Source organism: Canis lupus, chromosome 3, assembly GCF_003254725.2.
Source record: "Canis lupus dingo isolate Sandy chromosome 3, ASM325472v2, whole genome shotgun sequence".
NCBI classification, from domain to species: domain Eukaryota; kingdom Metazoa; phylum Chordata; class Mammalia; order Carnivora; family Canidae; genus Canis; species Canis lupus.
In genome coordinates, this window is record NC_064245.1 from 83,916,709 (window position 1) to 83,942,622 (window position 25,914).

The window sequence follows — 25,914 nt, forward strand, 5'->3', positions numbered from 1 at the left end:
ATTGCCAAACGCTGTTCGAAGAGCCAACTCCAAACACAAAACTCATCATAATTCTAGGTCCTTTCCATTTGTTGATGAAGCAATTTCTCCCTATAATGCTATAAGGCAGGTACTTTTATTACCCTAATTTACCAACGAGGAAACTAAAGCACGGGGAGGTTAGGTGACTTGTCTAGGGTCACACAGCTAGTAAGTGGCAAAAGCAGGATCTGAAGGTGGTCAGGCTCCAGAGCCCACACTCTTTACTGTAGTGCTTTATACTCGGGCATCTTGGGATTCAAGAAGCAATGTTCTATACGAGGAGTTTTTAAAACGTTGTTGCATCAAGTATTTTACTGTCCAAGCAAAGGCTAATCTAGAGATGATCTGGAATGACAAAATGATTTCCCCCTGATTCCAATGGTTTAGGCCAAAAAGCAACAGCCACAAAATCCACGATGTTTTCACCCCATAGTGACTTTCTGGAGAAACTGCCAGTAAAGTCTGCTTTAGACCAAGCCAGAGTCCACAAATCAGGCCACTTCCACTTAAGGCAGATGAGGCTACGGCTTAAGCGGCTAAAAATTAATATCCCTGGTTGATGTACATTAAATCCATTTGGGCGCAGTGATCATAATGGGCATCCCTTGCATTCACGCACACAGCCCGCTGATCCTCTTGACCCCATCTATGGAGGACAAAACTGAGCCTAGGAGTACGAGCTGGTTCTCGTGGGCTCCACGCATCCAGTGAGGACCAGGCCTGGGTAGTCTCCATCCCACCCCTTAAACCCACAGACATCAACATATGTGCCAAAGCAGATCTTGGAGGAAGTTGTCCAAGTTCTTTTTTTGAGGAATCTGCAGCCTAGGTAAGTGGCCTCCGTCCATCTCAACCCAGGGGAACGATCCCATCCTTAAAAGCACGTGCTTGGATGTGGGGGTGGGTAGGTGGGTGCCAGCCTAATGTCTTTGACCCAAACAATGGATTTGGTGACTAAGAGGAGAGATCTTTTGCACTTGATCTTAGCCAAAAGTCTGAGAAGCGATGAGACATCTTTTGTTTTTTTGGTTTTTGTTTTTAAGATTTTATTTATTTATTAATGAGAGACAGAGAGAAAGAGAGAGGCAGAGGGAGAAGCAGGCTCCATGCAGGGAGCCCAATGTGGGACTCGATCCTAGGTCCCCAGGATCAGGCCCTGGGCCGAAGGCGGCGTTAAACCTCTGGGCCATCCGGGCTGCCCCCTGAGACATCTTCTGAACGGCACTACACCTAAAGCTGAGTATTTTAATCAAACAGAAGTGCAAATAGTGTTTCCAGTCTTTGTGTTGGTCATTTACTGTGACAGACCTCGTGGTGGGGACCGTATGCTCAGGAGGTTCACGGGCTTGTGATGGGAAGGTCAGGCTATCCTGGTCGCAGTTAAAAATTAGTTACCTTTCCCCACGATACGATTGAATAAGCACATTACCAGTTTATAAAAGAGGTTGTGAAACCTGCCAGGGGAAAAAAATATTATATAACCAGTTTGGTGCAGAAACGTCCTCACCACCCCATCTCAGCAGGGGGCTGAACTGCCCGACTGGCGGGGCGGGGGGGGGGGGGGGATTCATTCCTATTTCATAACTATTATTATTTCTCGGAAGGGCTTATCTTTGATTGCTAACAACCCTTCTCTCTGAGCGGCTTTCCCTGCTCTGTCCTCCCAGTCGACGTCACCACCCACACCTAGAGCCACTACAAACACCCAGCGCCGGGCACTGATCTGCAGTGAGTAGAAGCAGCCCGGGCTTTTCTGCCTACCGACGGGGTTGTAAACCCAGAGACGTCAGTATGCCAAGCTTCACTGGATTTGGTTGTCAGGGCGGTGGAGCATCTAGCTGAGCCCCCATCTAACAAAACGCATGCAGACACCAACATATAAACAACGATTTAACACATAACATATATAACAACATATAAACAACGATTTCCCAAGTGAGCCTTTTGTAAGGCGTACTGAGGAGCAACAAGAAGTATTTATGATTGGAACAGCCCTGGTATCTTAAAGGTCTTCTGATTTAGAATTAAAAACACAGAAGTAATGCCATGCAGGGTTTTCTTTTCCCTCCAAAGTCAGCTGCAAGTACTATCAGCAGTCAGGGTACTAATATAGGTCAACTTTAAATTGCAAATATCCTGCTTTTTACTATTGTTGTCATCGTTAACTGTGTTTTAGGATGCTGGACAAAACTGCTCTAATACAAGAATTTAGGGCTAAGCAGGCAGGATGTGAAATTTTGCCTGCTGTGGGAATGGTTTTCAATGAAAAATCTTAGGAAAAAAAAAAAAAGCAAAGAATCTGTCCTCTATATTCTCTCTCCAGAGACAATACAGATGGGTGGGAGTCCCAGTTCCATAGCCAACAAGGAGACTTTGGCTAGTTTATTTAATCCCTCTGCATCTGCCTTTCTTCATTTATAAAATGGACGTAACAAAAGGAATTGGTTCAGAGAGCAGATGGAGAGCGAATGGGCTGTTTAGGTCCTTTGTAACTCAGTAAACAGTCTATATGGCTTAGCTATTATCATATTCTGTTACTAATCATTGATATTTATTGAGGGCTTAACTCGTACGAGGAGGTCCTTTTACAAGTACTTTACTCATCTTATCTTAATGGTATTGTAAAAACCCTATTAAATAGGTACTATTATCTCCATTTTACAGATGAGGAGAATGCACAGAGATTTTCAGCAGTTTATCCAATGTCATACGACTGCTAAGTGATAGGACTGGGTTTTGACCCCAGAAAGCCTGGCTCCAAACCCATTTTAATTAACTAGTATAACTACATAATGGTGTCTCTCAGGTCATCCTACTTAATCCATGGCAGGTCAGTGGTACAGAAAATCAGAAAAAAAATTCAGGGCAATGGGCAATGGGTATTTTCAACCGACATGTGGCCTGGAGGAGTTTTGCATATATAGAAAATGTCATTGGAAAAATGACTAAAGTGTCTGATAATGAGGCAGATCAAGAAAATATAGAAAATGTCAATACATACTTGCAAGCAATATATCCACTAAGGGGTTAAATATAAAGAACTTGTACAACTCAACACTAAAAAAAAAAAAGAAAAGCAACCAAAAAACCCCAATCCAATTAAAAAATAGGAAGAGGAAACTGAGCAGACATTTCTCCAAAGAAGACATCCAGATGGCCGACAGACACATGAAAAGATGCGTAATATCATTAATCATCGGGAAAATGCAAATGAAAACCACAATGAGATATCAACTCACATCTGTTAGAATGGCTGAAATAAAAAAAGACAAGAAACAAGTGCTGGAGAACAAGTGTAGGGAAAAGGATCCTCGTTTACCTCCTGCACCGTTGGTAGGAAGGTAAATTGGTGCAGCCACTGGGGAAAACAGTATGGAGGTTCCTCAAAAAATCAAAAATAGAAGTACCATATGACCCAATAATTGCACTACTGGGCATTTACCCAGGGAAAATGAAAACACTAACTTGAAAAGATGGATGCCCCCCCCCATGTTTACTGCAGCATTGTATACAATAGCCAACCAGAGTGTCCATCAATAGACTAATGGATTAGGAAAATGTGTACACACACACACACACACACACACACACACACACACTGGAGTACTATACAGCCATAAAAAGGATGAGATCATGCCATTTGGGACAACGTGGATGGACCTAGAGGGTATTATGCTAGCTGAAAAAAGTCAGACTGAGAAAGACAAATACCATAGGACTCCACTCATAAAAGGAATCTTTAAAAAATGAAAAACAAGCAAAACACAGAATTGGAACTATACATTCAGAGAATCATTTTTTTTTTTTTATGATAGTCACACACAGAGAGAGAGAGAGGGGCAGAGACACAGGCAGGCTCCATGCACCGGGAGCCCGATGTGGGATTCGATCCCAGGTCTCCAGGATCGCACCCTGGGCCAAAGGCAGGCGCCAAACGGCTGCGCCACCCAGGGATCCCTATTCAGAGAATAAATTGATGGTTGCCAGGAGTGGGAGGTTGGGCAAAATGGGTGGAGGCAGGAGATAGATACAGGCCTCCGGTAATGGAATGAGTAAGTCATGGGTGAAAAGCAGAGCATAAGGAATCAGTCATGATACTCTGAGTGGTGTAAAGGGACAGATGGGAGCTACTCTGGTGGTGACCTGAGCATAGTGTATAAACTTGTCAAATTACTAATTTGTGCACCTGAAACTAATGTAACAGCGTGTGTCAATGATACTGGAGTTAAAAAAGAAAAAAACACATAAGATCAGGTTTTTTTTTAAGATCAGATTTTTTTAAAAAGAAGATATCAATACAAATATCCAACTAAAGTATGAGAAAAAAATGTTCCTCTTGATTGTAATTGAGACAATAGTAATTTCCAGCATGTGTGATTGTGTGGCGGAGCAGCAGAGGGATGGATTCAAATAGCCTTCTGCAGGGCAATTTGGCAATGGGTATCAAAAGCCTTAAGCAAGCATGTTGCTTCTAGAAGTTTATTTCATATAAAGAAATGCATAAATGTGCTCATTCAGACACTGTAATAAAAATTTGGAAACAACCTAATGAGGAATTTATTATGCATATGGCCATGTAAATCTATTCTAAGGAAATGGCCATGGATGTGTGCAAAGATTTATTGACATAGATGTTCATGATAGCAAATAGTAAATTAAAAAAAGAAGAGGAAAAAAATGACTTCAGCTGTTAAAAAGAAGGAATTATATTTAATTTAATCACAAAGCACCTATGTGATTTGGAAATGATGTTACAGAAGGCTGTAAACATGCATTATGAAAAGACTCGAAGAACATACAATACAGGTTTGCAGTTGTAATTTCAGAGTCATAGTACTAGAAGCGAATTTTGCTTTATTTTGTTTTCTCCAGACTTTCGGTGCTGAGTATTTCCATACTAGGGAAAAATAAGTGTATTATAATAAATGGAAATACATATTTATTTCAATGCAAAAAAAAATTCAGGGCCATATTATACAAGATTCTAAACTACAAGTGACAGAAAACCCAGATCAAACAAGTTCTTGATGAGTATGTTTCAGGCACGGCTTGATCCAGGCCTCAGACAAAGCTGTCACGACTTGATCCTTCTCTCACCATCTCTTCATCTCTTTCTCTTCTCTTTATTGCTTCATTTTCAGGAATGTTCTCTCCATAAACATTCATGGCACAACTACAGTGGTACAAGTATGTCCACCAAGATGTTTGTATCCTCTTCCCTCCGCAAATTCTTCAACTGCCTTTTTAATAAGAGTTAAAATAAAAGTCCTGGATCTTCTGTTCATCAGCCATGGTGGGATAGTTCCCTTGTCCCTGATGCCATCAAACAGTCCTACAGAGGGAATGCCCTGATTGGTTATGCCGGGGTCACATGTCGGGGAGGTGGGCTCAGCCAGGATGGCAGGGAGTGAGAGTGGGGGGACGGTGTGTTTTCCTAACAGACAATGGAGCTCCCTGTAGGGAAGGAAGAGTGGAGATGCTGGTGAACTAAAGCCATAATAATCAAGAATCAAAAACCCACTCACCACGAGATTTCAGTTTCTTGAGATGCTGGCCATGCGTGGGAGGAACAGCAGCAGCAGCCTTGAGTCACTCAGGTCTCTTGTGTTGGTGCATGGCCGAGATCCAATTAGACCCGCCTTGAACCAGCAAAAGAATTGATTGACTTACAGAAATGACAAGTCCAGGGGTAGGGCTGGCTTTGGGTAAGTCGAAGCCACCCAAGGATCCTACCAAATCTCTCCAACATCTTACAAACAACTTCGAAATCATCGAAGGGGTGATTTGTATCTCCGGATTCCACCCAAAGGCTCCCCCCACCTCTGGGCGCTCTCCCCCAGGGTGGCAAACTGCTCTTGCGGTTCCACCCTACACGGCCTCACACCCCGCCAGGTGTGACCCGGCGACAGAGAGTCTGTAGCATTTTCCATACAAGCCCCGTGACTGTCACCTCGGGGACGGGCCCAAACTGGAAGGGCGTGAGGAGGCTTGGTGCTAATTCTTTGGATGTTCGGTAGGATTGACCAGTGAAGCCACTGTGTCCTGGGCTTTTCTCTGTTGGCAGCTTTTTGGTTTCTAATTCCATCTCCTTGCGAGTGATGGATCTGTTCAGATCTTCTGCTTCTTCACGGTTCAGTTGGTCACTTGTTTGCTTTTAAGTGTCTGTTCATTTCTTCAAGATTGTCCAGTTCGCTGGCACACGATCGTTTGGAGTTTTCTCTCGTGATTCTTTGTACGTCTGTGATACTGGTAGTAATGTCTCCTGTTGTATTTCTGATTTTATTCATTTGGGTCCTCTTTTTCTTTTTTTTCTTAGTCCAGCTTAACATTTGTCTATTTTGTTTATCCTTTCAAAAAGCAGCTCTTGGTTTCATGGATTTTTTTTTTCCTATTGGCTTTTTAAACTCTGTTTCATTTATAATTTCCATTCTGATCTTCATGATTTCCTTCCTTCTGTTGACCTGGGGCTTCATTTGTTCTTCTGGTTTCTTGAGGTGGAAAGTTAGGTTGTGTATGAGCTTTCTTTTTTTTTTTTTTTTTTCCTAATGTAGGCGTTCATCGCTATGAAGTATTGGCCCAAACTGGATCACGAGCTCATTCCTGACCAATCTGTATGGCCTGGGGAATGGGAAACGTGATTAGCTTGAGCCAATTATCGTCCATTCTGGGAACTGGGGACCAGATCAATCCCATCTCGCCCGCCAGTGAGAAGGGAAGAGGGGCATATCCCCAAGGAACATCCAAGTGGGGCAGGGAAGAACCGATGCTGGGGACATAACTGGCAAATGTCTAGTCCCACTCTTTAGGAGTCTGATGGATTTTAAACTCTATCCAGTTGTTCATTTATTTCAATTAAAGATTTTTATTTATTTATTCATGAGAGACACACACAGAGAGGCAGAGACACAGGCAGAGGGAGCAGCAGGCTCCATGCAGGGTGCCCTACACGGGAGTCGATCCCAGGACCCTGGGATCATGCCCTGGGCCAAAGGCAGACACTCAACCATTGAGCCACCCAATGGCCCCCCAGTTGATCACTTTGGAATGGGGAATATTTATTAAAACCATACCTGGGGATCCCTGGGTGGCGCAGCGGTTTAGCACCTGCCTTTGGCCCAGGGCGCGATCCTGGAGACCCGGGATCGAATCCCACGTCGGGCTCCCGGTGCATGGAGCCTGCTTCTCCCTCTGCGTGTGTCTCTGCCTCTCTCTCTCTCTCTCTGTGTGACTATCATAAATAAATAAAAAATTAAAAAAAAAAAACATACCCTGTTTGTGGCTTAGCACAGAATATTTCCAACATATTTCTAACACGCTAAGTGAAGAAGTGGACGTTTGCCCCAGACCTTCGAGCACATCTCCACTTTCAGGGGGGCCCGCTGCCGTCAAAAGGGGGGCAGAGACAATCACAGCACCCTGTACACTGCCCTTCTCGGCCCCAGGCAGCCTTCCTTCTCTTGGGTTGAAATAACCTAACAGTTGTTTTTATTTTTAATATGTATTTTCATGAGATTTTGTTGAGGGAAACATATGGGCCTCTGAAATGTCAGCACACTGGGAGGAAGGCAGGACGTGTCAGGAGTTTTGTGCTCGCGTCTCTCTTATTTACAGAGGGGGGGTTCCAAGGCGTGCGGGGTTAGCGAGAAAAACAAACACAAGGATCCCTGCCTGGGATGACATCTGTCCACCAGGACCTGTCACTAGCTTCGGGTTTTGAAGGGTTTTCGGTAGATGCCACCGGCCAGGGATGACACGTTTTCACCCCCGGGAGAGAGTTTGCACGACTCCCTTCAGGGCCCACCTGTCCTGTGATGCCGAAATGTGCCTCTGCCGGAGCAAAAGCAACGAGGAGGCCTCAGCAGCTGACAGCTTGAGAGAGAAGCACAGTCACCGGGGCTAACGTCGCTGCAAGTGAGGGACAGCGCTGAAGGCCACGCACAACCGCTCGGCGCAGACGACAGCAGGCCCTGGCAGACGACGTGACTCACTGAGCTGCTTTCCTAGGGTGGCAACTGCTGCAGAACCCCCCCCCCTCCCCCCGGCTTGTCTCGCATGAGTCAACGGGATCCTGCAAAAGTGTCATAAAATGTCAGTGGAAACACTTTTGCTGCCAGGACCCAGGAGACACGAGAAGTGGGGACCGGAGGGTCACCAAGGGAAGGGTCGGCCCCTCGCCAAGGGGGCTCCTCCGCTGCAGGTGCACAGCCGCAGCCTGAGACCCGGACAGAGACGGGGATGGGGACATGACCCCGGGAGCCCTGGCCTGGCCTCCTGGCTCGGGAGCCCCCAGAGCAGGGCCCACTCAGCCCCAGCACCCACAGTCTCAGGCAGTGAGGGGACACTTCCTTTTTCTGACGCCTGATTCTTTTTTTTTGATATTTTATGTATTTATTTGACAGAGAGCGAGAGAGCACAAGCAGGGGGAGAGCGAGAAGGAGAAGCAGACTCCCTTCCTGGGCAGGGAGCCAGAGGCGGGACTCGATCCCGGGACCTGGGGGCCACCAGCTGAGCCGAAGGCAGGCGCCCAATTCACTGAGCCACCCGGGCGCACCCCCTACCCCGATTCTTGCTCAAACCATTTCATCTGTTGGATTCTCTAGCTCCCAGACTTGGGTCCTGTGAGACTTCAGGGGGGGCCATAAGTACATGGCTGAGTCCCCAAGGAGACAGTTCCCAGCTCTCGCGTTCCCAGGGCACATTTCAGACTCTGAAGTCACCAGGGCTCACGTGAATGCCCCGGGGAGCATAGGGTTACCCCGATTTCCTCAACTGCCCAATCGATCACTCATCAAAAGGTCGTTGCCTCTGAACACCACGCAAGGTTAGATTTGATTTCACTTCAAAAGAACCTCCAGGGCCGCCTGGGGGGCTCGGCGGGTGGGTGTCTGCTTTGGGCTCAGGGCGTGACCCAGGGTCCTGGGATCGAGTCCCGCCTGGGCCTCCCTATAGGGAGCCTGCTTCTCCCTCTGCCTGTGTCTCTGCCTCTATCTCTGTGTCTCTCGTGAATAAATAAAAATCTTAAAAATAAATAAAATGTGAAGGTGGTTACCTGCTTGCTTCAAGATATTTACACGGCACCACTTTTTAAAACATGAAAAGCAAAAAATAAATAAATAAATAAACAAACAAACAAATAAATAAATAAATAAAACATGAAAAGCAAAAACTCCTGCTGTCTCGGGGAACCCCTTGGAAGCAGCTCCATCTACAGCCGGGGCTGGGTGGGTGGTGGAAGGTTCTCGGGTCTCTGCAACTGATTCTTTGGGGGAGCAGAGCGCTGCCTGAACGTGCACTTTAACGAGTTCACCTGGCGAGCCTGTGGCCTCTGAAGTTTGTGAGGTCTGTTGCCATTGACCTTCCTATGAACGTGAAATGTGTGTGCCTGGGTGCAACTTTACACTCACACACACCCACACACCCACCCCTACACACAGGTTAGACTCATGCCACAGGGATTCATGCAACACAAGCTGAATGGGCCGGGCCCACCTGACTCCCCACCACGTCACTGACACCCTGTCCTGTCACTCTGTGTGGTAGGTCATACCTCCTATTTTCGGGTCACGCTTCCGAATCCACAGCAGGGTGAGCTGAACCCCCCGGCCAGGCGTTTGCGCTGCCTTGGTTACTTGGGGGCTGGGCTTGGGACCCTCCTTGGCCATTGCAGCCTGGTGTCCTTGGTTGAGTATTCAACTCTCGTGTGGCTCCCTTTTTCCCTTTACCTATAAAACAAGGTTCCCAAGGGCGTCCCCCAAGGTTGTTGTGAGGCTCGAAAAGAGTTTACCCGAAGGCCGGTGTGGGACATTGTGCCCGACGTAGGACGGGTGGTTAGATCATAACTGACCGCCTGGCATTTTCTGACCCCCGGGTCTCAAAATAGGGGACTCGAAGGCAGGCTTCCAGGGTTCCAGCGGGGAGGCTGCAGGGCAGGGAGCCGTTATCTGGGGAGCACAACCCAGATGACCCAGGCACAACTCGGGGAGTGCGGCTTCCACGCTGGGCCGCGCAGCCTCCCTGCCAGGACCCACGGAACGCATCTGGATCTGCTTTAGGTGATGTTTCTTCAAACCGTGTTGGGGTTTCTTCCCTCTCAACTTTTTTTTGCTATAATTTTGGACAGAAAAGTTGTAAGCATGCAACAAAGACTTGTCTCTCATATCCCCCAAATGTTAACGTTTACTTCCTTTGTTTGATACACACACGTGTGCACACACGGGCATTTTTTTTTCCACCGGAACTTTTTGAGAGTCAGTTGCAGCAAGAGTGACCAACTCCTCCCATTTTGCCTGGGACTTTCCTGATTTTAACCTTAAAAGCTCTGCATCCCTCAGGCCCAGGCAACCTCAGACAACTGGTCACCCTCGCTACAGCCATGACGCCCACTTGGCTGCAACTTCCTCAGCAGGTACGAATTAAAAACAAGGACATAACCACTGTAGATCTGGGAATAAGCTTTGATACGAAAGCCTCTTCGAGCTGTAGACCACGAAGTTTTCAGATGTTGCCAATCTTCCCAATAATGCCTTTTGTCAGAAGAACAACCCAGATCATGCATCACATTCACTTGTCGTATCTCTTCTCTATTCCTTCCTCTGGGCCAGTCCCTCAGTCTTCGTCCTTTGTGACGTTGATATTCGTGAGGAGTACAGGCCAAGCACGTAGAATGTCCCTCAACGTGGGTTTGTTTGATGCCTTCACACAATTAGATTCAGGTTATTTGTCTTTGGCGAGAATCCCACAGAAGTGAGGCCTCTGGTGTTGATTTATCCCATGAGCAGGTGTGTTGACTTGACTTTGGTCACCTGATGGAGGGGCTCTCTGCCAGATTTCGCCCCTGTAAAGCCACTAGTTTCCCCCTTTGTAATCAGTAAGTGTGTTGTAGGGAGGTGTTTGAAGACCAGATGTACGCATCTTGTTTCTCATCAGACTCTCCCACAGGTTGTAATACCCACTGATGATTCTTGCCCGAATCCATGATTTCTGTGATGGGTTGCCCAATGGCTGAACTGGATTTTTGAAAAAATTAGCAGTGGAGAATCTTCATTAGAAGAAGCGCATGGGTTTACGGAGGAGCCAAGTTAGAGATACCTGCTGTACAATGTAGCAGGGGATGGCAAGCTCTAAGCCCCTGGGTAAAATCTAGCCCAACGCCCATTTTGTAAATAAAGTTTTATTGGAACGCAGCCATGCCCATCTGCTTCCCTACTGCCTCTGACTGCTTTCACACTACACTGGGGTAAGCGAGAGGCTGTAACAGAGACTCTATGGCTTGAAAAGCCTCACATATTTACTACCGGGGCCTTACAGAAAATGTTGGCTGATCCCTCATAAAAGGGGGCGGGGAGAACCTCCTCTGAATTAACATTCAGCTCAGTTTAGCTCGACAGAAGGAGCGTCCATCCGCTCTGTAGGCCCTGAGGGCTGGTAACAGCAAGGTGTGCGCTCCTGCCCTAGAACCTAGTGATGCGTAGGGCTTCCGCACATGGGTTACCGCATATACTACAGACGTGTCCTGCCGTGTTACTTACAACGGATCGACTCTGTTTTTCTTTTAAGTATAACTATAAATTATCGAGAAGGAAAATTATACCAAGACATAGTGATTAAATACAATTCCTGTGATTAGCCTGACCAAAATCTTTGCTTATCAAAGCATCATGAAGTCGTATAAGAATGTCCTCTTTACTTCTAGCAAATCTTTGGTGCAACAGAACTCCGGGGATCAAAACAATTTGAACAACTCTCAAAGCGTGTAACGTAAGCATCAGGGTGGCTCAGTCGACTAAGTGACAGAGTCTTGATTTCGGCTCAGGTCATCATCTCGGGGTCGTGAGATCGAGCTCCGAGTCAGGGCCTGTGCTCAGTGGGGGGTCTACCTGAGATTCTCTCTCTCTCTCCCCCTCTGTCCCCCCAGTGCGCATGCTCTCTCTCTTTCAAATAAATAAATAAATCTTCGAAAAAAGAAGTGTATAAATGCAGAGAGAGTCTGTGTTGGCACTAGATTTGGTAAAGATAAATAATAAGGGTCATTGGGAGGTTGAAAGCATTAGCTAGTCATGTACATGTGAAATCACTTTTGTTTCCAGAATGTATCTTGTTTATGAAAGCTCCAGGCAAGACCAGGCTAAACTGAATGTGTTGCTCCGAAGGCTCTGTTTTGTGATAGGAAGAGGAAGTTCTGGAAAATCAATTAAGAACTCAAAGTAACTTAATCTTGTTGATTGTTCCCTTTTATGGGGAACACCCATGTAGCGCTGGAAAGACCAGCTCCACGAAAAGATGTGTTTTTTAGGCCAAGCCTATATGATCAGAGAGTTGCATATCTTTCTGGTGAATTTTGTCCAAACACACACACACACACACACACACACGCACAGACACAAATTGATCTAGATTTTTCTAAATCCAAAGCAACAGTTTCATATTAGTAAAAACCATCCATAGATGGTTGCTTGAGATAGTGTTGGGATAAGGAGGCAAAGAGAATTTTAGGGGCGCCTGGCTGGCTCAGTTGGTAGAGCGTGTGACTGCTGATCTCGGGGTTGTGAGTTTGAATCCCATGCTGAGCATAGAGATAAAATCTTTTAAAAAGAAAGAATTCTCATGACTGTTAGAATTCTTACGAAAGATTATTAATGTGGCTTTAAAGCAGATAAAGCGGCCCTAAAACTGGACAGGATGCTGAAGACTTGTAAAAACATAAAAATGAAACCCTGTATAATCACAAAATGGCAGAAGATAGAAAAGGAAAAGATGATTGATTAGCGTAAGACTAAAGTACATGAGCTTCTGCCCAAGAAACTCACTGAAGTGGATCATAGAAATTAAGCTCAGGGTGCCTGGGTGGCTCAGTCGGTTAAGTGTCTGCCTTCAGTTCAGGTCAGGATCCAGGGTCCTGGGATCGAGTTCTACGTCAGGCTCCATGCTCCTCGGGGGGGTTCTTTTCTCTCTCTGGCCTTCCCTGAACTCATTCTCTCTCTCTTTCTCAAATAAATAAGTAAAATCTAAAAAAAAGTAGAAGAGGAAGAAGAAAGAAAAGAAAGAAAGAAAGAAAGGAAGGAAGGAAGGAAGGAAGGAAGGAAGGAAGGAAGGAAGGAAGGAAGGAAGGAAGGAAGGAAGAAATTAAGTTTAGGCAGCAAAGAACGGCTGAGTCCTGAAAGAGACATCTAGGAAGGAGAGAAGGGGAAGGCCATGGGCTTCCTTTTTCAAGTCACCTGTGGTCACCTCTGGTCTCAGGACAGAACATAGGTATACTTTGCTCTAAACAAATTATTATGGATTGCATGTTTACCCCCTGCCCCCCAAATTCATATGTTGAAACCCTAACCCCCAATGGGATGGTAGTAGGAAGGGGAGGCCTTTGGGAGACACTTTGGCTAGATGAGGCCATGATGGTGGGGTCCTCTTGATGGGACTAAAGCCTTCATAAAAAGAGGAAGAGCTACAGGATCTCTCTCTCTCTGCCCTGTGAGGATGCAGGCAGAAGACGAGGGTCATCCGCTAACCAAGAAGCAGGCTCTCACCAAGACACCCCATCTGCCGACACCTTGCTCTTGAACTTCCCAGTCTCCAGAGCTGGGAGAAATAGATGTTATTTAAGCCACTCAGTCTGGGGCTTTTTTGTTATAGCCTCTTGAGCTGACTAAGACACAAAGCAAACACTCTTTCATCCAAAAGAGTGGGGGGGGGGTGGATACAATATTTGGAATAACTGAATATTCTAGTTTCTTAAGATTTCTTACAATCCTTTATATTTGTTTATTGTTTATTTTTAAAAGATTTTATTTATTTATTCATGAGAGAGGCAGAGACACAGGCAGAGGGAGAAGCAGCTCCCTGCGGGGAGCCTGATGTGGGACTCGATCCCAGAGCCCTGGGATTACACCCTGAGCCGAAGGCAGATGCTCAACCACTGAGTCCCCCAGTGTCCCTCTTTGCTTTTCTTTATAGTTTCCTAGACATTTTCACATGCAGTGACGGGTTTTACACCCTGAAATAGGCATCACCAGCCCCTTTTTGCAGATGGCAAAAACCAAGGACCGAGGCAAGTACCCCAGATTAGCCAAGCCGTAAACTAGGGCCCCTTGATTTCAAATCAGTGCATATTACAGGGCACTGCAAGGACTCCGATTTGCCAGCGTATTGGTCGGTGTGTAACAGGAAGCCAGTGTTCACTCCAGACGGTGGAAATGGGGAGACTCTAATAAAGGGGTTCTCACCAGGTGTGGGCAGGGTGCAGAGAGCAAGCATGAAGGGGGTGCATCCAGAGGTCTGCAGCTGCGGGGAGTAGTTACCACCCCTGAGAGCTGAAGGAGACAGGCAGGACACAGTCCTCCCCAGTTGACGGTGTTGGAGCGGCGGATGGGAGTTGGGCTGCTGGGCAGGAAGGGCCAGTGACGGACACTCAGGCCAGAGGCAGGGGGAAGAAACACTGCAACCTCCCTCTCCCGGCCTTCAGCTAGCTCCCGGCCAGTCCCCGCGCTGGCCATCGAGTGAGTCAGCCAGAATGAGGTCATCCACTGGAGAGGCCTCCCCGGGCAGCGGGCAGGACGGCGGAGTACGGATCCCGCAGGAGACAGGAAGGAGGCAGCCAATGAATAGGGAACGGCCGGCTCTCCAGCTTCATAAAGCAAGACCCTAAAAAAATGCTCACACTAAAAGTTGAACAGGATTTATACAGGCTTAGGCCTGTCATCCCTTACCTGAAGCTCTTTGGGGTCAGATGCATTCTGGAATTCACAATATTGCGTATTGTAGACAAATAAGTGCTCATGAACTATATATCACATAATGTCCCCCAAGACGAATCTGGGGGGGGTACCCTCTACAACCCATTCCTCTGCCTGTGGCGAAAGGTCTATCTGCTCTAGGTGGGACCAAGGAAGACAAATAACTTCTCTCCTCCGAGCCAGCTCATTTTTTTGCCACCAAGTGAATTTTGGAATCTGTGGACAAGGAATTTTGCTAGTGTTTTAATTTCCTGAAGGCACCCTGGGGTTTTGTGGCTTTTTATTGTCCTTATTGTCTTTCTACCGTCTTCCTCTCACTACCAAGTTATTTACAGATAGTTGTCTGGATTCTAGAAAAAAAAATGCAAACTGACTTCCTGTAGGCTTTTTTTTATTATTATTTTTGGGGGGCTTTAAAAACAGCATTCATTTAAAATGAAAAGGACATGGAGAGCTGCTGTGCAAAAAAAAAAAAAAGTCTCTGTCCTGGAAATGATTCATGGCAGGATCCAAGTTTAAACAGCAAGCACCCCGGATCCTTGCAGTTTGGCTCTGTCGACAAGGAGGGGAGGGCCGCAGCACTGGGTGCTGGGTGCCACTGGGTGCCACTGGGTGGCACTGGGTCCTGTGTCAGGGCCAGGGGAACATCTCCCAGCCTCTGTGCCCAGGGACGCCCAGGTTAGCGGAGCCAGGGAGGGGTTCATGGAATTCACTGGGGCTCCTTGGTGCTGATTTTGTTGGCAGGCGCTCCTGGCCTCGGAGGCCCTGAAAGACACGGTTCTCAGAACGACTTAGCAGGAAGCCTCACCCCTGAGCAGAGGAAGCGGAGGAAGGAAGGAAAGATGGCAGTGCTGGGGGTGGGGGGGCCGGTAGAGCAAACAATGACCAACGTCACGTGCCTTGGGACCGTGTCTATGCGGTCAGAGGAAGCAGCCCATGTGCGCCTTCCTTGCTGCCCCCAACCCTCTTCTAGGTGCCCTGCACTCTGCTGGCCCGGAAGGTTCCCAGGCTGACTCAGCAGCTGCCCCACCCTGGGCTGCCCCCCCTGCCCAGCTCCCCCGGCCCCCCAGGGCTTCAAAGCCAAAGCTCACCTCTTTGGTGGGAAGGGATCGCGGCCTTGTCTCCACTCTGGTGGCCCCGCCAAGTGGTTTCGGCTTTGCTCATGAGGCTCACCCTCCTTCACCTGGTGTTGGGGGACCGTCTCGTCCCATCCCCCGAGTGAGCAGCTTTGTCGGCCCCACTGCCTCCCCCCTTTAGCCCGTCAAGCATTTATTGGAAGCCTCATGTGTCCGGGCAGCTCCGGGGCCAGGCCTCTCGGGCTTCCTGCACCGCAGCTCCCAGTGGGCAAAGAGGGCCCAGGGCGGGTGGGAACACGTCAGGGGGACCGGGGACCCAGCCGGGGGTGTGTGATCGCGGGGGGCAGTCGAGGGGGCCTGGCCGCCCAGGCGAGTGGGTGACCGAGGGGTGAGGGGAAGAAGTGGCCGGCACAGAGGCAGCGCCAGGCCCGAGCCCGAGGACCGAGACATGTTCCGGGAAGTGCAGGGCCCGAGCTGAGCGGTTCGGGGAAGTCAGGCCGGGGCTGGGGGGTGGAGACGGCAGCGGGGCCAGGGGAGGCCCGGGCGGCACCGGCCTGATGGCGCAGGGTCCCGGCCACCCTGCCGTGGATCCCAGGGGGCTTCCACGCGGCCTGGGCGGATGCGGCACCCGAAGTGTGATTACCTGGTGTCTCAGGGCCACTTCCCGCACAAGCAGGTGCCGAGACCGGGATTCGAGCACAGGCAGGTGCGCTGGGAGGGGATCCCCGGAGCTGTTAGGGGCGGGGGTGGGGGGCCCAGGAAAGGGAAGGCGGCCACCGCAGGGAGCGCGGGCCAGCAGGTGGTCGCCACAGGCGGCTCTGCTCACACCTCTGGAAAGCTCTAGGATGGTTTTGGGGTCGTTCCATTTGAGGGGGGAGGGATCACCCCCTTTGCTCAAAGGGCATCAGGTCTCCCGCACCGTGGCCCGCCCTGCACGGGGCCCCCGGAGCCTTCAGCCGGAGGGAACCCGCAGGCGCTCCAGGAGGAGGCCACTGGGGCAGACAGGCCGCCGGCTCTGCTGAGCGTCGCTGTGCAGGTGGGATGACGTGGGCAGACACGGCAGGCTGGGGGTCGGGGCAGGCCAGAGGCGGCCCACCCACGGGGAAGAGGGTTGTGGGGCCAGGGCCCAGCTGAGATGGGGTGGGCGAGGCAGCCACGGGGGGGTGGGTGCCAGGGGTGCCAGGCACCCGAGGCCCGAAGGGGGAACCCCGGCCTCCTCCTCCCTCGGGCGGGGGGGACAGCCCTGAGGCCTGAGCCCTGTTTTCCGGAGGCCTGAGCCCGGCGCTCGAGAGCACGGATGCTCCCTGTGTCGCTGCCTTCCTGTGCCCGGCCTCCCTGCCCCAGCTTACCTTCTCGGGGTGGGGGTCGGTGAGAGCGGGAGCGGGGAAGGGGGTCCCCCAGCCCCAGTGTGGTCTCGGCTGGGAACTTGCCGCCCTGCCCAGGGACAGCTTGGCAGACAAGGCCCCGAGGGCAGAAGCACCGCGACCCCTCATGGCCCAGGCCCCAGCACCCGTGATGGGATCCCCCCGAGAGGGGCACGGAGGGGGGCAAGTCAGGAGCACCCACTCCACGTCACGCTGGGGCGCAGTCTTCAACCTGCACCGCCCAGATGGGTGTCTCCGTGGCCACAAAGCTCATTTGGCGGGGAGCGGGCCTTACGCGGCCAGGCCTTGCCCGTGGAGCGCCGTTCAGCAGGAGCCGCTGCCTAAACTGCTTTCTTTTGCCTCAAAATAACTGGGTCGGCGGAGCAGGGCGGGTGTTAGTACCCATCCCCTGTTGATCCAGGAGCCCCCACCTCAAAGGCCCGCATGCCTTCCCTACACTCCGTCCTCCCAGGGGCAGGGTTGTCGGGGCTCAGCAGAGAGGTCACTCGGGGTGTTCACCGTCCGTCTTCGTGGTCGCTCAGTCGGGGCTGAGTCAGTGACCCAACTTCTCAATTCCTGAAGGTCCCTGTTAGCATCAGAGGTCTTGGTTTGAGAATGATGGGACGGAGGGTCGACGTGACCTAGGTGGCACTACAGAGGGACCGGTGGTGCCTCCCCGCCACCAAGTCCAAGTGCTGAGATCCTAGGCTCCGGGGGCGATGGTATGAGGAGGTGGCCGAGGTCCCGAGTGAGCCCCGGCCTGGGATGAGTGCTACGAGGAGGGGCTGGCGAGGCCTGGGGTTTTCCTTCCACCCTGTGAGGACGCGGGTCTCTACCTGCCTCTCTGTGTGTGTCTTACATGAATAAATATATTTTTTTACGTGAATAAATAAATAAAATCTTTTTTTTAATAAATAAAATCTTAAAAAAAAGAGGGGTGCCTGGGTAGCCCAGTGGTTGAGCATCTGCCTTCGGCTCAGGCTGTGACCCCGGGGTCCTGGGGTCGAGCCCCCCATGAGGCCCCTCATGGGGAGCCTGTTTCTCCCTCTGCCTGTGTCCCCGCCTCTGTGTGTCTCGCATGAATGGATAAATAAGTAAAATAAATAAAATCTTAGAAAAGAAAAGAAAGAAAAGAAAAGAAAAGAAAAGAAAAGAAAAGAAAAGAAAAGAAAAGAAAAGAAAAGAAAAGAAAAGAAAAGAAAAGAAAATACATTTCTGTTGTTATCAAGCCACCTAACCTGTGGGACTCTGTGTGGGCGGCCCAGGGGGCTAAGGCAGGAGGCGCCACGGTTCTCTCTCTAACCTGGAATTTCATGGAACATCTGCTTCGGCAGAGGGCAGCTGAGTGCCCGAGTGTGAACACGGCTTGGACACCCCCCACTTTACGGGGGGAGAAGCCAGGGACCCAGAGGGGCCGAGTATGTTGTTCAAGGTCCCCCAGCTGGTAGGGCCGGGCGGGCATCTATGTCCCACTGCCCTTCACCTCCTTCTGTGCCTTAGTCAAGGTGTCCAGGGGACTGTTGCTAAGAAAATCGATGCTACTTTCAGAAACACAACAAACGAGGTAAGCAGCCAGTTATGGGGTCCTCGATGCTACATGACCTGGCTCCTGCAGCGACGTGCGCGTGAGCTGCACCCTCAGCAGCGGCTGGGAGCCTGGGCTCTGGAGCCACATCGCCATCGTCCCCCTCCAGCTTGTCATTGATCCCTTTTTTAAAATTTATTTATTCATGAGAGACAGAGAGAGAGACAGAGACAGAGAGAGAGAGAGAGAGAGGCAGAGACACAGGCAGAGGGAGAAGCAGGCTCCATGCAGGGAGCCCGACGTGGGACTCGATCCCGGGACCCCAGGACCAGGCCCTGGACTGAAGGCCGCGCTAAACGGCTGAGCCACCCGGGCTGCCCGGCTTCGCACTGATCCCTTATCCACCGTGTAACATTAGACGAGCTATCCCAGCGCCGACTGCCTCAGTTTCCCCACCATCGCCGTGGGGTCACTGAGAGTCCTATCGCTAGGGGTGAGGCAAACGGTTAAGCGAAGCTCCTGGCGAAGATCAGCGTGTTTCTCAACCCACCACCCGTCCAGAGACTGCGGGGCTGGACCTGAAGGGGCCGGCGATCGGGGACGGAGAGCCCCCTCCCCAGGGGGGCCGGTGCTTAGAGCTCCCGGGTGGGAGTGCTGGGACTCGCCAGCAAGGGGCACAGGGCAGTGGGCCGGGCTCATCAGGAACCTATTTTGGTCTGTGGTTTCTCCGAGTCATTTTTATCTTTACCAAATGACCCCCTGGGGACAATGAGGCAGCTCCACGGCTAAAAATAGCCAGGATGTGAGAGAGGAAGTGAGAGGTTTCCCAAGAGAGGGCAGAGCAGTGCCTGCGCGGGTGCAGGGGCCCCGCACCTCGACAGGGTGCACCCCCAGCACCCTCCACCCCAGCCCCAGGCCCTAGTCTGGGGGGCAGCGGCTCTCCACCTGCAAGGCCATCCCTGCTCGGCCGCGAGGGTTTGCCCGAGCCCCTGACAACCCCCTGCGATGTCATAAGGAAGAGCCTGGAAGCGTTTGCCTCCTTGTCATGGCAGTCGGGGTTCGGGGAAGGAGGCGTCTGGCTTGTCCACTCACCCGCCCAGCGGTCCCCGGGGTTGTGTTCCCCTCCCCGCGCCCTCCCAGTGCAGCCTCGGTGGCTGCAACAACACGGATTCACTCTCTCCCGGCACTGGGAGGACCAAGTCCAGGTGTGGGCAGGCCCGTGGCCTCTCCGGAAGCTCCAGGGGACAATCCAGGCTGCCTGTCCTGTCCCAGCTCGGGGCACTTGCTCGGGTTCCAGAAGCCTCTGTGCCAGTGCGGCCTCTGGTGGCCCACGGCCTCGTCCCCTCCGTGTCCTGCCTGTTGTCTTCTCATGGCCTCTTCCAAGGACACCAGCATCAGACATGGGGCCCTTCCTAACCCAGTGTGATGTCGCCCCAGCTGACAAGATCCCATTCTGAGGTTGTGTGTGCCCACGAGCTTGGGGAGACACTGTTTAACCCAGTGGAGTGGCCTGGATATAAAGATGAGTAAGTCCCGCCCCCCCCCCACCCCAGTGTCACATCCACAGGGGCGGTGGACACACAAGCAAATTAGTGTAACACCTTGGCCTGAACACCAGCTGATGCTTTAGGTTCACTGAGCACCTCCTAAGGGCCTGGACCTATTTTAAACTATGGCCCTTTCCTATCAGTGAACAAACAGGTAAGGAAAATGTGGGGTTTGTACGCGAAACATTACTGACCACAGAAGGAAATCCCGCCGTGGGAGCCAGCATGCGGAACCAGGGGGCCTTATGCTGAGTGAACGGAGTCAGACAGGGGAGGACAGACACTGCATGACCCCACTTAGATGTGACATCTTAAAAAAAAAATGAATTGATAAACACAGGGGACAAATTTGTGGTTTGCAGAGGTGGGGGGTGGGGGAAATCGGTGAAGGGGATCAAAAGGCACACACTCCCAATCATAAGAGACAGAAGTGACGTACAGCATGGTGACCACAGTGGAGAGCAGTGTATTGTGTACTGGACAGTTGCTAGGAGGAGAGCTTAAAGGTTCTCACCGTAACCCCAGTCTGTAGCTATGCGAGGGGATGGATGGTAACTAAACCTACCGTGGGCATCAGCCTGCAGCACACGCAGAATCATCAGGTGTACATCGGGAACGAATACAGTGCTGCGTGTCAGTTATAGCTCAATAAAAGAAAAAATTTAAATTAAAAAAAATTTTTTTAAAAAAGTGCATCTACACTCATATACTCGTCCTGGTAACCCTAGGAGGTAAGTACAACTATTACCTCTTATTTTATTTTATTTTATATTATTTTATTTTATTTTATTTCTTTATTTATTTTACTCATGAGAGACACAGAGAGAGAGAGAGAGAGAGAGAGAGAGAGAGAGAGAGGCAGCGACACAGGCCGAGGGAGAAGCAGGTTCCACGCTGGGAGCTGGATTCAGGACTCGATCCCAGGACCCTGGGGGTCATGCTCTGGGCAGAAGGCAGGCTCTCCATCGTCGAACCCCCCAGGAGTCCCTAAATAAATAAAATTTTTAAAAAGGAAAGGAAACTCTGGGGGGCATGTTAGAAACACAGTCCTGGGCCTTCTCCGACACCCACTGGGTCTTGCCAGACGGGCCCAGGCCTTAGCAGGCCTCCTGATCGTCCGTAGGTGGTAAAACTTGCTTTCAGGAAGCACTTCCTCTGGGCCAACACTTTACAGTCCCTGGTTTTTTAGTCTCTTGAGAATTCCGTGCGCTCCCTGCCCCTCCTGCCCCTCCTGTCCCCTCCTGCCCCCTCCTACCCCTCCTGTCCCCTCCTGCCCCCTCCTGCCCCTCCCGGAGGAGGAGGCTGCGAGCCCCCAGCAGGTGCACCGGGCCCCCCTGCATCTGCTTCCTGTCCCCCAAGGGGCTTCTCGGGTCCGTCCCACTTCCAGAAGAGCGGCCTCGGCCCCTTGCCCCAGGCCCGGGGAGCACGCGGCCGTCCGCGGATCTCCTCTTTGCGTAAATATTTAGATCGCACTGAACTGTGTCCCCTCCAACCTTTCTCCATAAAAATACATCTCGGGATCCCTGGGTGGCGCAGCGGTTTAGCGCCTGCCTTTGGCCCAGGGCGCGATCCTGGAGACCCGGGATCGAATCCCACGTCGGGCTCCCGGTGCATGGAGCCTGCTTCTTCCTCCTGCCTGTGTCTCTGCCTCTCTCTCTCTCTGTGTATGACTGTCATAAATAAATAAAAATTAAAAAAAAAATACACCTCGGCCTCTGGACTGTGTCCGCGCGTCGCGTTTCCAAAAGGGCTCCGTTCAGGTGCTGAGCACGAGGGTGAGGGGGGGGCTCTGCGCTCCCGGGACGCCCCCTCCCCCCTCCCCCGGCCAGGAGGGCGCAGCCAGGCCCCCCCCAGCGAAGCTCGGCTGCTCCCGGGCCCTGGGCGCCCCCGAGACTGCCTGGGGCGGGCGTGTCGCTCACCACCCGGGGATCAAACTCGGCAAGGATGAAAAAAAAAAAAAAATCCGCTGCTTGCTTTTTATTTGTTAAAATGACAATAAAAAGCAACAGAATAAAATAAGGGGGCCTTGGGGGCAGGCCGAAGACGCAGCAGTCCCTGAAACGCCACCGGGATTCATGCGAATCCACCGACTTCCAGAAAGTTCCGCCCGCCCCGCCCGCTGCGGCCCTGGGCCGCCTGCACTCCCCCGAGGACCCCGAGGACCCCGCGGGCCGGAGGGACTGCGGTTCCGAGGCCCGCGGAGCCGCGCAGGGAACCCCCCGGGAACCCCCCGCCCCCCGGGCAGAGCCGCTCTCCTGCTCCGCGTCCGTCCGTCCGTCCGTGCGTCCGTCCCAGGCCCCGCGGCCGCAAACCGCTGCAGACGCGGCCCCGGCCCTTCGGTTCTGCGGCTCCGCAAGCGCAGGCCCCAGGGGGTCCCCGCGGGGTCACCAGGGCGGGCGGCCCGGGCGGTGCTGAGGGTCCCGGTCCCAGCGCCCGCCCTGCTGCGGGGGTCGGGGGTGCGGCGGAGGCCGCGAGCCCCCCGAGCCGGCGTTTCTCCGAAATCGGCTAAGAAAAGGGAAATATTTTAATAGATGAATCGGGTTTATGTTCTTCCCGCCCCCCTTCCTCTCTCGTGGTCCGGCAGCCTCGGCGCCGCATCACTGGTGCCCCCAGACAACCTGGAGAGAGCCTCCCTCCCTAGTCACCCCTTGGGGACCCCCCAACTCGCACGTTGAAGTCCTGCCTCCAAACGCGGTGCGGACGAGGAGGCGGGGCCTCGGGGCGAGAGGGCGGGGTCTTGGGTGAGGGGCGGGGCCTTAGGGACGAGGAGGCGGGGCCTTGGGGGCGGGGAGGCGGGGCCTTGGGAGCTGCCGAGGGCCGGGCCCCCTGGTGGGCTTAGTGGCTGAGACCTTGGAGCGTCCCCTCAGGGCCCCGGGACCTTGGAGCGTCCCCTCAGGGCCCTGTGACCTTGGAGCGTCCCCTCAGGGCCCTGTGACCTTGGAGCGTCCCCTCAGGGCCCCGTGACCTTGGAGCGTCCCCTCAGGGCCCTGTGACCTTGGAGCGTCCCCTCAAGGCACGGTGCCGGTGCAGTCCAGGCAAAGGGCCTTTACCGAGAATGAGATCCGTTCACACCTTGAGCAGGGACTTCAGCTTCCAGATCTGTGGGCAAGAAATGCCTGTTGACGAAGCAGCCCCGTCTGTGCTCTTCCGTTCCAGCAGCTGGAGGACACTAAGGCATTATCCTTTCACTGTTTTCCCTCCGCATTCAGTGAATCCTCCCTAAACTTCAAACCACGCCAGTACAAATGCATATGAGTTTATCAATATTCTATTATTTTTCTAATTTTCTCGATCTTGCTTTTTTTCTTCTTCTTCTAGCACCTACTGGAATCCCTTTTAATTCACTCAGTCGAGCTCCAATTGATTCTTGTTAATGGCCACATTGAGCTCTGTGGCCTAGCAGTCCTACAATTTCTCTAACCCTTCTCCTGTAGGTAATAGTTTCCAGTTGCTTGTGTAATCACTGTCGACAATGGAGTCCATTTCTCTGAAAATATGTCCTTTAGGTCTTAAAGCTTTCATTCCTAAGGAGAGATTCCTGGGAGTGCAATTTCTGAGTCGAACACGTGTGTATTTTTTAATCATAAAAGGTGTTGCCGTATTGCCTTCCAAAAAGATTGCATTAATACATATTTCCAACCAGAAATGGGCTGCGGCCCCCACATCCCCTCCAGCAATAGGGATGATCGGTTTCTGATTTTTCCATCCGATCAGTGTAAGCTGGTATCTTGTTGTGACTTTACTTCCTATCTCCCTGCTTGCATCTGAGTTTCAGCCTCTTTTCATACATGTGTTGGTCCCTTGGAATTGCCTTTTTTGTGAATGACCAATTCATATCCCTGCTCAGTCTTCTGCTGTGGTGCTTATCCCTGACTTGTTTTGTGAGAATTCTTTGTAGATTAGAGCTGTTCACCCTTCGAGCTCTGGGTTGCTCCCCAGGCTAGTGTTTATCTGTTCACTTAGTTTATGGTGTCTTTTCCAAGCCAAAGCTTCTCATTTTTATCTCAAATATGTATATATGTGCTTTATAGCTTCTGAATTTCCAGTCTTGATTAAAAAGCTCTCACCCACCTACATTTTACATGTGATGTTGCTCCAGTATTATTGTTGTTTTGATTTTTTACACTTAGAACTTCAATCTACCTAGAATTTATTTTGTGTATGGGGTAAGAGAGGGGCTCATTTTATTTGCTTCTGGTTGGATAGTCACTCATTCTCCCATGCTTATTTACTTATTTTTAAAAATTTATTTATTTATTTGAGAGAGAGAGTGTGAGCGGGGTGGGGGGGGGGCGGAGAGCAGAGGGAGAGGGAGATAACCTCCAGCTGCTGTGCACAGAGACAATGGAGGGCTTGATCCCAGGACTCTGAGCTCATGACCTGAGCTGAAACTAAGAGTAGGACGCTTAACCGACGGAGCCACCCAGACGCCCCTCATCATAATTTAATACCTAATCCTTCCCCACTGGATTGAAAAATCACTTTTTAAAGATAGTTTTATTGATTTTCAACAACATGGATGGAGCTAGACTGTATAATGCTAAGCCAAATGAGTCCGAGAAAGCCATACTATACGATTTCACTCATACGTGGAATTTAAGAAACAAAATAGAGGAACAAAGGAAAAAAAGAGAAACTAACTAAGAAACAGACTCTTAACTCTAGGGAACACACTGATGGTTACCAAAGGGGAGGTGGGTGAGGGGTTGGGTAAAATAGGTGTTGGGGGTTAAAGAGGACATTGTCACGATGAGCACTGAGTAGTGTATAAAACTGTTGAATCCCTGTATTGTACACCTGAAACTCATATGATACTGTATGTTAACTATACTGGAATTAAAATTTAAAAACACAAAAAACCCCAATTTTATTGAAGTATAATTTACACACTATGCAATTCCTCCATCATTAAATGGTTTGAACAAGTCGATAGAGTTTCGCAACCATCACAATCCAGTTTTAGAATATTTCCATCACCCCGAAAAGTTTTCTTGTATCTGTTTACCCTCTAGCCTAGGCAACCACAAATCTGTTTTTTATGTCTATAAATTTGCCTTTTCTAGACAAGAGGAATCACTTTTGTCCTACTTAAAACTATAAATATATGTTCGGACTCTCTGTTTTGTTCCATTGATTCGTTTGTTTATCCTTCAACCCATCAGAAATATGGACAAAGAATATGAAGAGTTTTTGAAAAGGAAATACAGATGACTCTTTCAAGATGCTCAATCTCATTCCTAATAAGAAAGAAAAAAGAAGTACAAATGAAAATTATGCTGAGATAACATTTTTCACCTCTGAAGTTGGCAATAATCCTAAAGTTTGTAACGCACTACGTTGGTGAGGCTACGGGCAAACATATTCTTATTCATTTCTGGTAAGAGCGTAACCCCTTGGCATAACCCCTACGTAAGACAATTTGGCAATATTTCAAATGCATATTTCCGGCGATGGTACTTTTGGGAAATTATTCTACAGATATATTTAGGAGAAAAGACGTGGGTACACACACACACACACACACTCACACACACTCACACACTCACATTGTAACAGTGCTTATAGTAACAAAACATTAGAAACAACCTCAATGTTCAATAATAGGGAATTAGTTAAATAAATTTATTGTGTATCTATACAACAGAACATGAA

The 25,914-nt window shown here is 50.4% G+C and overlaps 1 non-coding gene across 1 annotated transcript; it reads left to right on the forward strand.

Moving 5' to 3' along the window:
• Positions 1-12,517: 12,517 nt before the first annotated feature.
• On the forward strand, positions 12,518-12,590 carry TRNAS-GCU (transfer RNA serine (anticodon GCU)). Its single transcript has one exon. It is a non-coding gene; the product is annotated as a tRNA-Ser (tRNA).
• Positions 12,591-25,914: the final 13,324 nt, after the last annotated feature.